This window comes from Podarcis gaigeae (assembly GCF_964106915.1).
Source record: "Podarcis gaigeae genome assembly, chromosome: 4".
In the NCBI taxonomy this organism is placed as follows: Eukaryota; Metazoa; Chordata; class Lepidosauria; order Squamata; family Lacertidae; genus Podarcis; species Podarcis gaigeae.
In genome coordinates this window covers 35,352,484-35,364,710 of record NC_139677.1, presented here as the reverse complement: position 1 = coordinate 35,364,710, position 12,227 = coordinate 35,352,484, and the positions used below count along the sequence as shown (strand labels likewise).

Genomic DNA, 12,227 nt, shown 5'->3' with positions numbered 1-12,227 from the left:
AAGAGACCCCCCCAAAAAGAGAGGGGCGTTGGGAAAATTTGTCAAATCTGCAGTTCTATGAATGCTTAACCTGAATGTAAACCCTGTTAATTAGTGTGACTTCCACAGTAACATGTAATAGCACTGGGTTTCACGCATTTATATAGAATTTTAGAAGGCTTAAAGTGCTTCATGTACTAGATGCTTCATGGAAGATTGAGGAATGCATCGCCCAGTATAATTTCTGTCTTCTAAAAATGGCAGGGGAGTGAATACCCTATCCTTTCCCTATATGCTGCAGAGCCAAATCCAGGCTGCTATTAGCTGAAGTGTGGAAAACAAGCAGATTGAATAGTTGTCTGTATGTTTTCCTCTCTGTAGCTAATAGTAGCTTAGGGAGAAGGATTTGGATCGGGGCCATGGCACAGGATGAATGGATGGGCTTAGACTCATCTCCCTATACAAGGGATCCAAGGGAGCTTTCTGCCACTGCTTTTAGGAGAAGAACATTATATTGGGAGACGCAAGTCTTTGGTCTGTTTTTCCTGGAAATCTATCCAATGGAAAAGATTGTGGCCATCATGCCCCATGAAACAACACAGCCTATGTGGGAATTGATTCTTATTATACAGCAGCATAGTAGGTAACAAAAGTATATGAAACTAATGGAAAACAAATATCCTGATATGCTGTCTAGCTGTGCATTTCTCTAATTCTCTTATCTATAGCGATAGGCACTTTGAGTAAAGACCTTCATTTAATGCCAACTTTCTACACAGCGCCTTTGTTATCTTGCTTTTACATGGCTCGGACTGTTAATTTTTTTATTGCTTACAGGAACTGGGGGGATAATCAAACTTTGATCAAATATTTTCTTTTAGTACAGCCAATACAACAAATCATTTGAATTTCAGAAGAAGCGGTTTAATGGCCTGAGAAGTACATGGGTGCCTGGGGAAACAGTGAAATGGAGGAGCCTGGAAAAGAATCATAATCTTGTTCAGGATTTGTACTTTCCTCCAAAAGAAGTTCTGTGCACTTAGAAATACCTATGGGGTGTTTTTTGTTTGTTTGTTTTGCATGGGTGGGAAATCTCAGGCCAGGCAACAAATGTGGAACTCAAGGCCTCTCTATCTGGAACTCACCCTAGGCAACACTTCTCTCCAGGCCAGAGCCCTCCCTGGCTGACTGAAATGTGCCATTGAACTCCAATAATGCCTCTTGCTTGTGCCTGGAAGGAGTATAGAAGGGTTTTTTGTGTGAATGTGTACTACCCTACTGTATAAAGGTAAAACATTTGTTGCTCCACCCAATTTGGTCTGTAGAACCTACCCACCGCTGCCAAATGCCCCTTGGCAGAAGGGAATGTGATATTCAGGCTGAAGAAGGTTCCTCACCCCTGCTCTAACAGAATGGTCATTTTTGCTCTGTCAAGTAGGTAATCAAGCCTGTGAGAATGTTGTAGGCCTTTGAGTTGCCTCGCTCAATGCTCTTGTTAAACCACTGGGTGCTGTTGCACAAGGGTAAAACAGTCTAAACATGTTCTGCAGTTTGATCTGTTAGAAAGACCTATTTCTCATTATTTTGGCAGGTGCCCTGGACATTCTTAAACATTCTTAAACAAGCACAGCTTGGGGGGGGGGGCGAGGATGGGACACATTGTTGGAATTCTGCCTGGGTCAGAGGAATGTGCCACAACGTAGGCACCGGCAGATATTCCTTGTCGACCTCCCCGCTGCTACTCCCGGCAGATAAGCAGGCAAGGTCTCGGCGATTCTTCCCAGATCTGAGAAGAACACACCGTTTCTTCTCTCTCCCCTTTGGTATCCCCAGGGAGGGGAAAGAAGCAGACAGAAATCTATTTACATCCTTTATTTCTGTCTCTTACATCAGTACAGAGAAACATGTCTGCACTCCACGGCAGTAAGAATAAAACTCCACCCATGTACTTCCAGTACGGGTCACATGACACACACACTGAGCTAACATCCGGTGCTCAGTACAGAATGGACTGCCCCTTTGTTCCCATGGCAACAGTCACAAACATCCTGTTTGGCTTTCCAGCCACCAGCAGCTGACTGAGCTGCTAGAGCCTTTGCTTGCTGCTGCATTGGTGCTTTATGGTAACATACTCCCCCTAAAGTATCAATGCGTGCTGCGAGCAAAGCGTCATCCAGAGAAGAAAACAAACAGTTGTTATACATATAACATTCCCCTGTTGTTTCAGTTCCACCCTTGGAACTACCCGCCACTGGTTTAACCAATGTACCTCTCTGGTTGTGTGACTTCCAAGGAATGAGTGCATTTGCATTACCTTGGTTAGCAACTCTCTGTTGTGCCTTTGTCTCTGACTTAGACACAGCTTCAATCTCTCCTTGATTGTTTACAACAGGAACATATGCAATAGCTAGGTTTGCAAACTCCTTTGAATACCTCTTTGGTGGTACACCCTTCGTTGCTCTCTCAGACCTACGTAAGAGGTGCTGCTCTTCTCTGCATTCTGGTGCAGCCTCTGAACTCTCTGGAGAACCAGTACTAAGCTTAATCAGTGGTTCATCCTCCTCTTCTGAGGGTCTAGTCATTATGTGAGATTTCCTCTCAATGAATGTTACAACTGAGCTCCCTGAGCTATCGCTGTCATTATCAGTACTACTGAACTCAATAAGATCAACATCATCATCATCTGAATCATCAAAATCATCTCCAGTGGGAAATGTGTGAACAATCACTCTCTCCTGTTCAGGAGCACTCTCTAGAAATTTTGTGAGAATCACCTGACCAGATTCAGACAAAATTACTCTGTAGAGACCCTTTTCATAACCCACAAAAATGCCTCTGGCATTCTTTATCCCACCTGGAGTTTCTGTCCTTACATGAGACCCAAAAACCTTGAAATGGGCAACTGAAGGTTTTCTCTGGAACAGTTTCTCAAAAGGAGAACATCCCAAACCTTTTGAAACCTTTCTCAACCACGTATAAGTGTATGACAATAGCGACTCCGCCCAGAATTCATTTGACAGATGCGAACTAAGTAATTGCGCATGCATCCCCTTTTGCAATTCTTTGTTCACCCTAACACAGACACATCTCTTCCATGCTTCTTCGGAACCAGCAATTTTGTGTCTTATCCCTTTCTCCTGCAGGAACCTCTGGAAATCCTGTGAAAGAAAAATTGGCATCATCTGTACAAAGACAAGCAATATTAGCATCAGGCATATTTTTAACCTTGTCACAAAACTCTTTAAACCATTCTAAGGCTTCTTTTGGTTTCTCCAAAAGATAAATCCAGACATAATTTGTGAAAGAATCCACACACACAAGGTAATATTTTGCATTGCCTCTAGATGGTGCTAGAGGACCAATCACATCAGCATACACCCGCTGAAATGCTCTGCCGACCCTCGAGGTCACCTGCTTGGCGTCCTTCTTGGTCAGACCTGCAAAAGAAATCACGTTAGAATCACAAGAATTACATTTCATGTAATCACTTTGATCAAAAGTCAACAAATACAGTCCATCTTTCTCTTTGGCAGAAAGATACAACTCTCCATCTTTGTAGATCTCACAGCTTTCAGCATCATAGGACAGTTTTAGTCCCTTCTTAGCAATCTGTGAAACGCTGAGCAGATTGAACTTCAACTCTGGAACCAAGTAAACATCGCTTATAGTCAAGTTCAGACTTTCATGATACACAGTTCCAATCCCGGTTGCTTCCAACTTCTGACCGTTGGCTTGTTGCACAGCGAAGCTTTGCTTCTTAAACGTCGAAAATAGTCCCCTGTGTCGACACATATGCTGTGTGCACCCGGTGTCTAGGATGAAGAAGTTCCCCGCTTCTGGTGTGGCTTTTAGCGACATCAAAGCCTTTGCAGTCTTTGCCTTTGAGATGGTATGACTTTTGCCTGACGCCTCAGACTTCTGTGAGCTCCCTTTGGCTCCTTTGTGCTGACGCGGCCTCTTACAGTTCCTCTGAAGATGCCCAGTCTGGCCACAATTGTAACATCGGACAACGTTGAAAGCTACAGCATTTTCTCCAGTAGCTACAGCATTGGGGGCGTTAGAACTCCGTTCTTCCCTCCCCCTATCTTTCACTTCCAGTGCAGCAAGTCTGTCCTGTTCATTAAGAATCACGGCATACACCCTCTCCGCAGTCAAATCGTTCGCTGGAAGGGACCCAAGCTGACTGGCAACGGTTTTGTAAGTCCGATTCAGGCTGTTTATCACCATGAAGCAAAACACTTCCTCCTGCAAACGGAAATTACGTTCCACCATCTGTTGCCGCAGATATTTCATTTCCGTCAGGTGCGCTTGAACATCTCCATCAGGCGTAAGCCTCAGATTGGTCAGCTTTTCAAAATACAGCAATGCTGAAGAACCAGCATCTCTCTGATGTGTCCTTCGCAAAGTGTCCCAAACCTCTTGTGCGTATTGTAAATCCTGAATATGCACAAGCTGGGAATCCGATACGCACAGAATTATAGCCGTCGTGGCCTTCACATTCTGAGACTCCCAAGCACGCGTTGGTGCTGCAGGAATGGGGTTCTCAATCACCTCAAACAGTCTCTGATTCTGCAACAGGGCCTTCATCTTAATTGACCAAGATGAATAATTGTCATTAGTTAAAAAGGGTGGGCTAGGCAGGGCTCCCCTTTCTTGGCATCCATTTTGAGTCCTTGCATTAAAACTCACTCTCAAACCTTCTAAATCCAATAGCTGGTTGTTTACGCTCTTTATGGTAACACACATACCCTAAGGTTCATGACATTCCTTTTTGAAATACAGATTTCTGGTTTCTGTGTGCTAAGTTGGGCTATTTCAGATTTTCTAGCTCGGAAATCTGAATCTCAGCTGTTTATAAATGTTTGCTTCAAATATAAAATCAGATGAAATCCAAACCAGAGAAGAACCGAAATCCTCATTGATCTTTCCCGTTAGGTTGCCTCCTAAAATGGAGCTTTGTATTTTGAAAATGGAAGCCACAGATACAAAGGTTACTATTGGGTAGGCTCATCATAGAAGTCTCTCATAGTATTGATGGATGTTGACCCAGCAGAGAACTGGATGGGAGGCTACAATAGCTTAGTTAAGGTGCATCTCCCTCCAAAATGGTTAATTAACATGGTGAGTATTCCCTGTGAAAATATCTCACAGCATTCTGGGTGTTCTGGGCAATTTTGGTTATTCATTAATGGCTATCTGGTGTTAAGTCTGAACCAGCTGTGCAGTGACATGAGAGTATTGCTTCTGGTGCCACTAGATCTGGTCAGCACAATTTGTCACCCATCATGCTAAATGCAGTCCACTGGGGCTTGATAAGACCTGCTGAGATTTCTGCCTGTCTTTGACTGTAAAAATAAGGAGGATGTGAATGACTTGTTATGTCTGACAAGCTACTCTTAGCTTGCTGCGTTGTGCGGACCGAATCTAGATCATATGGATTGTCCCAGTTTCTCATTTTATTTGGGTTACTGAAAGTGACATGTTAACACATATCCCTTCCAGCTTGCAAACCGCCTACAGTCATTTTATCTTTGGCATTTGAAGTGTAATTTTAGGTCTGAACCATAACTCATACACATCATTAGAAATCTCTTCATCTCAGATGGCATACAACTAAATGTGTGGTCTTCATGGTTTAAAAGCATTTTGTCTGATATAACTTGTAGTGATAAGAAAGTTATTTCTATAGTGTTTGATCTGTGGTGGTTTGAGCTGGAGGTTTTGCACATGCAAATCATCGTGTACATAAATTAAGTGATGGGCGTCCACATCTAAACTTATTGACAGTGGAAACAGAAAGGCATTTTTAAACCTATTATATGGGTTGTGCTGGAAGACAGTGTCAATGCAACTCTAGGCGTGTTTACTCAGAAGTAAGCCCCACTGTGTTAAATAGGGTTTACTCTTAAAAAATTACAGTCTCAGAATTGTGGACTTGACATTCAGGTGGTAGAATGACATGAATGATGGTGGGAAAGTAGGAATTCTTGAGGAATTTGCTCTTTGTGAATTCTGAAGGTAACATGTTGACTACCACTGATGTACATAAGCACGTGTTTATAAACTGCCATTGGAACCTTTCTTATTTGGGTTGCATTTTAAATATGTTCCTTCAGCACTGCAATATGTCTTTATTTTACTTAATCTGACATCCAATTCTTCAGCAAAATGTATTATTGCCATAGCATTCAACTAGAATTGCATTGTACCACTCTGATTAGAAGGCCCCCTGTTTTATTGTTATTCCTTTCTGTAAACCGATTGGTATATTTATCGACTAATTTGCATAATATATAAGAATTTTGGGGAGGGGGAATACACCAGTGAAATTAACCACCCTAATTGCAAAGGGCAGCAACAGAACCCCCTCAGGCAGCACTCCCAGTTCTTTAAACAAGTGACATTGAAATGCATTATGTAAATTGCCAGGGAAATTGCATCTTAAAACACAAACAAATGACACCTGAGGAAGTGGCAGGATTTGCACATGTAATTCCTCTTTATTTCTCTGTCCCTTGACGCTTAGGTAGTCATGCAGGATTGCTGGCTTTAGCAGTGACTTCCATGGTTAAATGAATGAACATAACAGGCTGGTAGCTGAGTAGCCATGTGTGACCCTTGCCTGGAGTACTGTCTAGCAGTGATAAAATGTTTACATTACTCTGGGGTGTCTCATACGCCCAAACTGAAATTACTTCTGAAGTTTTAAAATGTGGTGTAGCGAGAGCTGTAGCAGTGCTTGTCTTGCTTAAAATTAGCTCCTTGCTGGAATCCATATTGTGTGATACTGTTTGTTACTTGCATTGAGTTGCTTGTAAGATAGAGTAGGAGTATACTGTTTATTATTATTATTATAATAAAAAATCTGCTTGTGGCTGTGAATTCTCACCAGAAGCAGCACATAGGTGATTGGGGACAACTGCTCACCATCTTATCTCCTTGCTGTGGGGAGAAATCCTGCAGCACTTTCCACATTTTTTTCCAGGTTCCCTGAAAAAGGTGGAAGAATCAGGATTGGTGCCTACCCTCCCCCTGCATAACACAGGGTGTTAGGAACAGAACAAAAATCAAATGGAGGACCCAGGACCTCACTGCAAGCCTTATCATGGATGGGGACTGGGTAGTGTCAGGGTACCCTGGTGGAAAACCTGGGACCACAATCCATGATGACCCCACTCAGGAGACTTGCAGAAGGAGGGCGCCTGATGCCTCCTGACTAAACTCTTCTCCCTAGTTTTGCTACCCCTTACAGCTCAATAGTAGAGATAAGAATATAGGGAACTGCCTTCTACTAAATAAAACCTGAACTTGGGACCTTCTACATGCAGAGTAGATCCTCCACTGCTGAACTATGGCCCAGCCTCAAATGGAAACAAGTCTGAGCTGAAGATTGGTGGTATGATAACTTGGCAGCATCATCCACCCTATTTCAGAGTCCTTCTTGGAAGGAGGCTGGAGAAACCCAGCCAGATGGGCAGGGTGCAGTTGTTGTTGTTGTTGTTGTTGTCATCTTAAGTTTGGTGAGAATCAAGATCTCACTAAGGCACAAGGATGGTGTGGCAGCCAGACTGATTTCAAAACCTGGCCATTGTGACTTGGAAGCTGCTGGTGCTATAATCAGGTCCTGGTTTCTAGTTCTAATAACCTCCTGGACAGCATCCCTTCTCTTTGGGCCTTGGCCCTGTAGGCTTCTGACTCTTGATAATCCAGTTGGTGCTGCTGGACAGCTCCGCTCCTGTTCAGCTCTTCAGTTGTAAAAATAAATAAATGAAAAAACTTCCTGGCTCAGCTGATCTGCTTCCCTTGCCTAGATTGTAAGACTGAAACAGATCATGGAAATGAGGGAGCATCTTTCTCTTTTTTAAAGCACCTGTGCAGAGTAAAAATATTGCTATCATTCTCATTTTCTGCCTTCTGGCAGATTCAAACAACAACTTTGATGATTTAATTGTGTGTATGAGTGCACATGCACACAAACACGATAAGACCATTAAGGTTGTGATTTTAACCTGCATGTTACATGATTTTTTGACATAAACCAGGCCTCTGGTTTAGAGCTTTGTGTAGCAGAATTGTGTTCTCTGGAACTGGGATGGGAGCCATTAAGTCTAGATGAACCATATTGCTAAATATGGAGTAGAGTTAATGTGGCAGCTGATCTGGTCGTTACCATCTGGTCTAAGAGGAAGGTGGTGGGGTTGTGTGGGTGGGAGCAAGAGCCAGAGCATTCATGTTACCCTCTTACTCCCTGAGCTATGTGAGGTTTTGTTATACTGCCACAGGCTGAGCCAATGTTGTGACTGCTGTCTCCACATGACAAACTCAGGCTGGATCAGATTTTGTTGCACTTGCTCTAACATGCTCAGGCTCAGCTGAGTGCAGAAATCCAATCTGTGATGAATTAGGCTCAAACTGGACATGATGCTAAATGTGTCATTGGCAACCATCTCAGTTTTTATATGTACATCAAATTAATAACACATATGGGAGGCAATTTTCATTGGGTACGCAGCACATAGAAAGGGGAGTTTTACCCCTCTCCTCCCCAGTCAACAACAACAACAACAAAATTCCCTAGCAAGAATCTTCAAAGAACAAGATCATCTATGTATAAAAAAATAAGAAAAAGGCACCATACTGGTGAAATGGGAACAGACCTACCAGGCAATCTGCTGAGGTAGATTTTCTTCTCTCTCTCTTTTTGCTTTTTAATCTTTTATGTTCTACATTATAACTGCTTCTCTCATTACCTTTTTCATGCGATAAGTTGATTGAGAAGTGTTGAGACTGTAAAAATGAAATTATGTGAAATAATTGATTTTAGAAAGTAAACAAAGAAATTCCCCAGTGCTCAAAAGAACAGCTTTCTCTTATCACATGGCATGAAAACAGGATTTGTTTTCATTCAGGGGAAAGTACAGAATGTTGCTCGAGTGAGCCACAAAGTAACTGCCCAGCTATATGAATGATTTTGAGACTTTGACCTATCTCTGTGTGCTTGTGCTGGCAAACGAAGGATGCAAATACAACACTGGGCACTTCCAGATCATTAGGTTACTATGCTGAGGCCTACAGAATCTTTGGGTGATCAGTGGTGGCATGGGGACTAATTGTGGCAGCTGGTCAACCCATCTGGTAGTTTCCCTTTAGACTTGGCCAGAGTATAGCAAGGAAAGAAGCTATGGAACAGTGGTTCCCACATCACACAAATAACACACAAATCAGGACCTCAGTCTGAATCATAGGGCAAATGTAAGGGGAAATCATACTGTCCCAGTATCCTTGGAACATCTAGTCCAGCAGGCACTTAACCTTATATCCTGCTGACTTGAAGCATTCCCACAATGGTGGGGCTGAGGAAAAGCTCAGTTAATGATGCCAGGACATGAGATCCATCAGATACACATTACAAATGTGAAGGAGAGAAGTCATTGTTAGGCTGTTTACAGTGACAGGCCTCTGCTTCTTGTAACGAGTAGTTCTGCCCTAAGTTTTTGTTCTTACTGGAACTCTTCATGAGTTTGCTCAAAAGATCTGCTGTGTACCAATATGAGCTTTAGAACTGTATTAAGCCCCGTGCACTTAATACCATCACTGTCCTCGCAAGCAGAAGCAATTACCATTTACAGTGAAGTGCTCATTATTGCAAGCACAATGAGGCAAAAATGGCAGTCACGATGGAGCAGGGTTAACTATCATTACACTGTGTTCTACACCTCACTGGCGCCTCCGAAAACCAGTCTAAATATATTTACTAAATAAGTTTGTGACCAGCCCTCTAATTGGCCCCAAATTCCATGGGGAGGCATGAGCAAGAAGGATGATTCCGAAAGGAGTATTAGCAGCAATTAATTCACGTACCATCGAGAGTTTAGTGCCTTGTGAAAAGTTATTTCGCAGACAAAGCCTATACATTTGCTTCTGTTGGAGGTGATGACTATTATTATACCCCTGGATAGCATTGAAGAAAGCCTTATACTCTGTAAAAGATTAAAGAGACTATATCACTTTTTACATAATGCTGTATATGGAAATAGGATATGAATACTGAATGAACCTGGGGGATTTTTTTCTCTTTGGCAAGAAAGCTCTAACCTTCTTTAACCCATGTCAAACAGGCAGAATTGCTACAAGCTTTTACAGAATATTTGATGAAGATTTCCCCTATAGTAGCTTCCCCAACTTTAAATAATTTATTTCAAACCACTTGCCAAACATTTTGGAGGGGGCGGTGGAATACAGGCTGGCACAATCCTCCTTTTTATTATCGATCCATTACCTAAGCATCTTTTTTTAAAAATCACCTTGGACAGAACATTTGTGTTTAAAACTGCAGTGGTTTCTGAAGATGCAGGCATGCTTGGTTTAAACAGAAAGTTTCTGGCATCATTAAAAAAGGGAGTTTAAAGAAATGCATGAAGGCCCAAATATTTTATAAGCAACCCACGCATGTGCAGACATGGGTTGCGTTCTGCTCATGTTGCGAATGGGGCTCCAGAACTGATCCCATTCACAACCAGAGGTACCACTGTATTCTGGAAATGTAAGTCCAGTTTTTTTTCCTTCCTTTAATTTTTATTGGGGCTCCCAAGAGAGTGGGGCCCTAAGCTATAGCTTGTTTAGCTTATACGTAAATCCGGCACTGGTGGTGTGCGTACTGTGCCTCCAGTCCCAATTTTTGTCTTCATTGCTCTGTTCTGATATCCCAGTGAAACTCCTGATTCAACCCTGACAGAGAGCACCCAGCTCACATGCTGTATGAGAAGACTTGAAGGGGGAAAAAAGAAGCACACCAAATAAACATCCAAAATCAAGTCACTATTCAGTCTGACCTAGGAGCGAAAGTGATTTCAGTGCACTGAACCTATTCACTGAATGTTTTCCCATTGAGCCCTGTACAATGTTGAAGGAAACCTGCCCTTGGATTAAAGGCATGTGCAACTCAGAGAAGGGTCTGAAGGCATGCACAGTGTTTCTACTGATGAAGCAGAGTAAATCTGGACCATGGAAGTGGGGTGGGAGACTGCCTGGGAACTGTATGTAAAACTGTTCTGAGCTCCTCAGAGGAAGAGCAGAGTATAAATACAGTGGTACCTCGGGTTACATATGCTACAAGTTACATATGCTTCAGGTTACAGACTCCGCTAACCCAGAAATATTACCTCGGGTTAAGAACTTTGCTTCAGGATGAGAACAGAAATCGTGTGGCGGTGGAACGGTGGCAGTGGGAGTCCCCATTAGCTAAAGTGGTGCTTCAGGTTAAGAACAGTTGAAGGTTAAGACCGGACCTCCGGAATGAATTAAGTACGTAACCAGAGGTACCACTGTAAAATGAGGACACACTTCATATTTTGATGCAGGGGTGATAATGGATTCCCTACCTCCTCCCCAGGTGTCTTTTGTACCCTCTTTTGATCAACAGAAAAGGATTGCTGCACACAATCTTATGTACATCGCTTAGGGTTTTTTGCTTTTTGTTTTACAAAGCAGTTTATGAATACAGTACTTTTAAATAAAATGAAAATTCTAAATAAATTTAATATTAAGTAAGTCAACTATCCACCATTGACATGTATAGAATGCTGAAATCAAGAACATCACAATGCAGGTGGACCTATGTGTCCAATTTTCTTTCTTTCTTTTTAATACCCAGGAAATATGTATTTGTTTTAACAAAATTTATATACCACTCAATTGTAATAAAACCTCTCTGCAGTTTACAATAAATATTAAGACCATCAACAAAACAGTAAAAAAAACAATTAAAAAATTTAAAAGATAATTTAAAAAGATAAAAATGCATCAACACCTATGTTTCTGGATAGGCTTGTCTAAAACAAAAATGTTTTAAGAGAGTATTCTGGAGAGGAGGCAGTTCCAATAAGCTTGCCCACATTGTCAGGTTGCACTAAAAGGAAAAAAAATATTGGTGCCCTACTGACAACCAGGACCAATTCTGATAGCACCATGACATTCAGGTTTAAACTGTTCTCCTTACCTAGAAATGTCATAGGGGATGCTTGGACAAAACATCTGGTGTGTTTGAATGAATAATTTTGCTCTAGTATCCTCTGTGACAGGCATCCCCAAACTCAGCCCTCCAGCTGTTTTGGGACTACAATTCCCACCATCCCTGACCACTGGTCCTGTTAGCTAGGGGTGATGGGAGTTGTAGTCCTAAAACAGCTGGAGGGCTGAGTTTGGGGATGCCTGCTCTTTGACATCGCAGAGGATTCTGGAGTTCATCT

General features: G+C 42.2%; 1 protein-coding gene across 4 annotated transcripts in view; it reads left to right on the top strand.

Moving 5' to 3' along the window:
- OCA2 (OCA2 melanosomal transmembrane protein) overlaps window positions 1-12,227 on the top strand; it is a 161,710-nt gene that overhangs the window by 96,367 nt on the left and 53,116 nt on the right. The window lies entirely within an intron of this gene.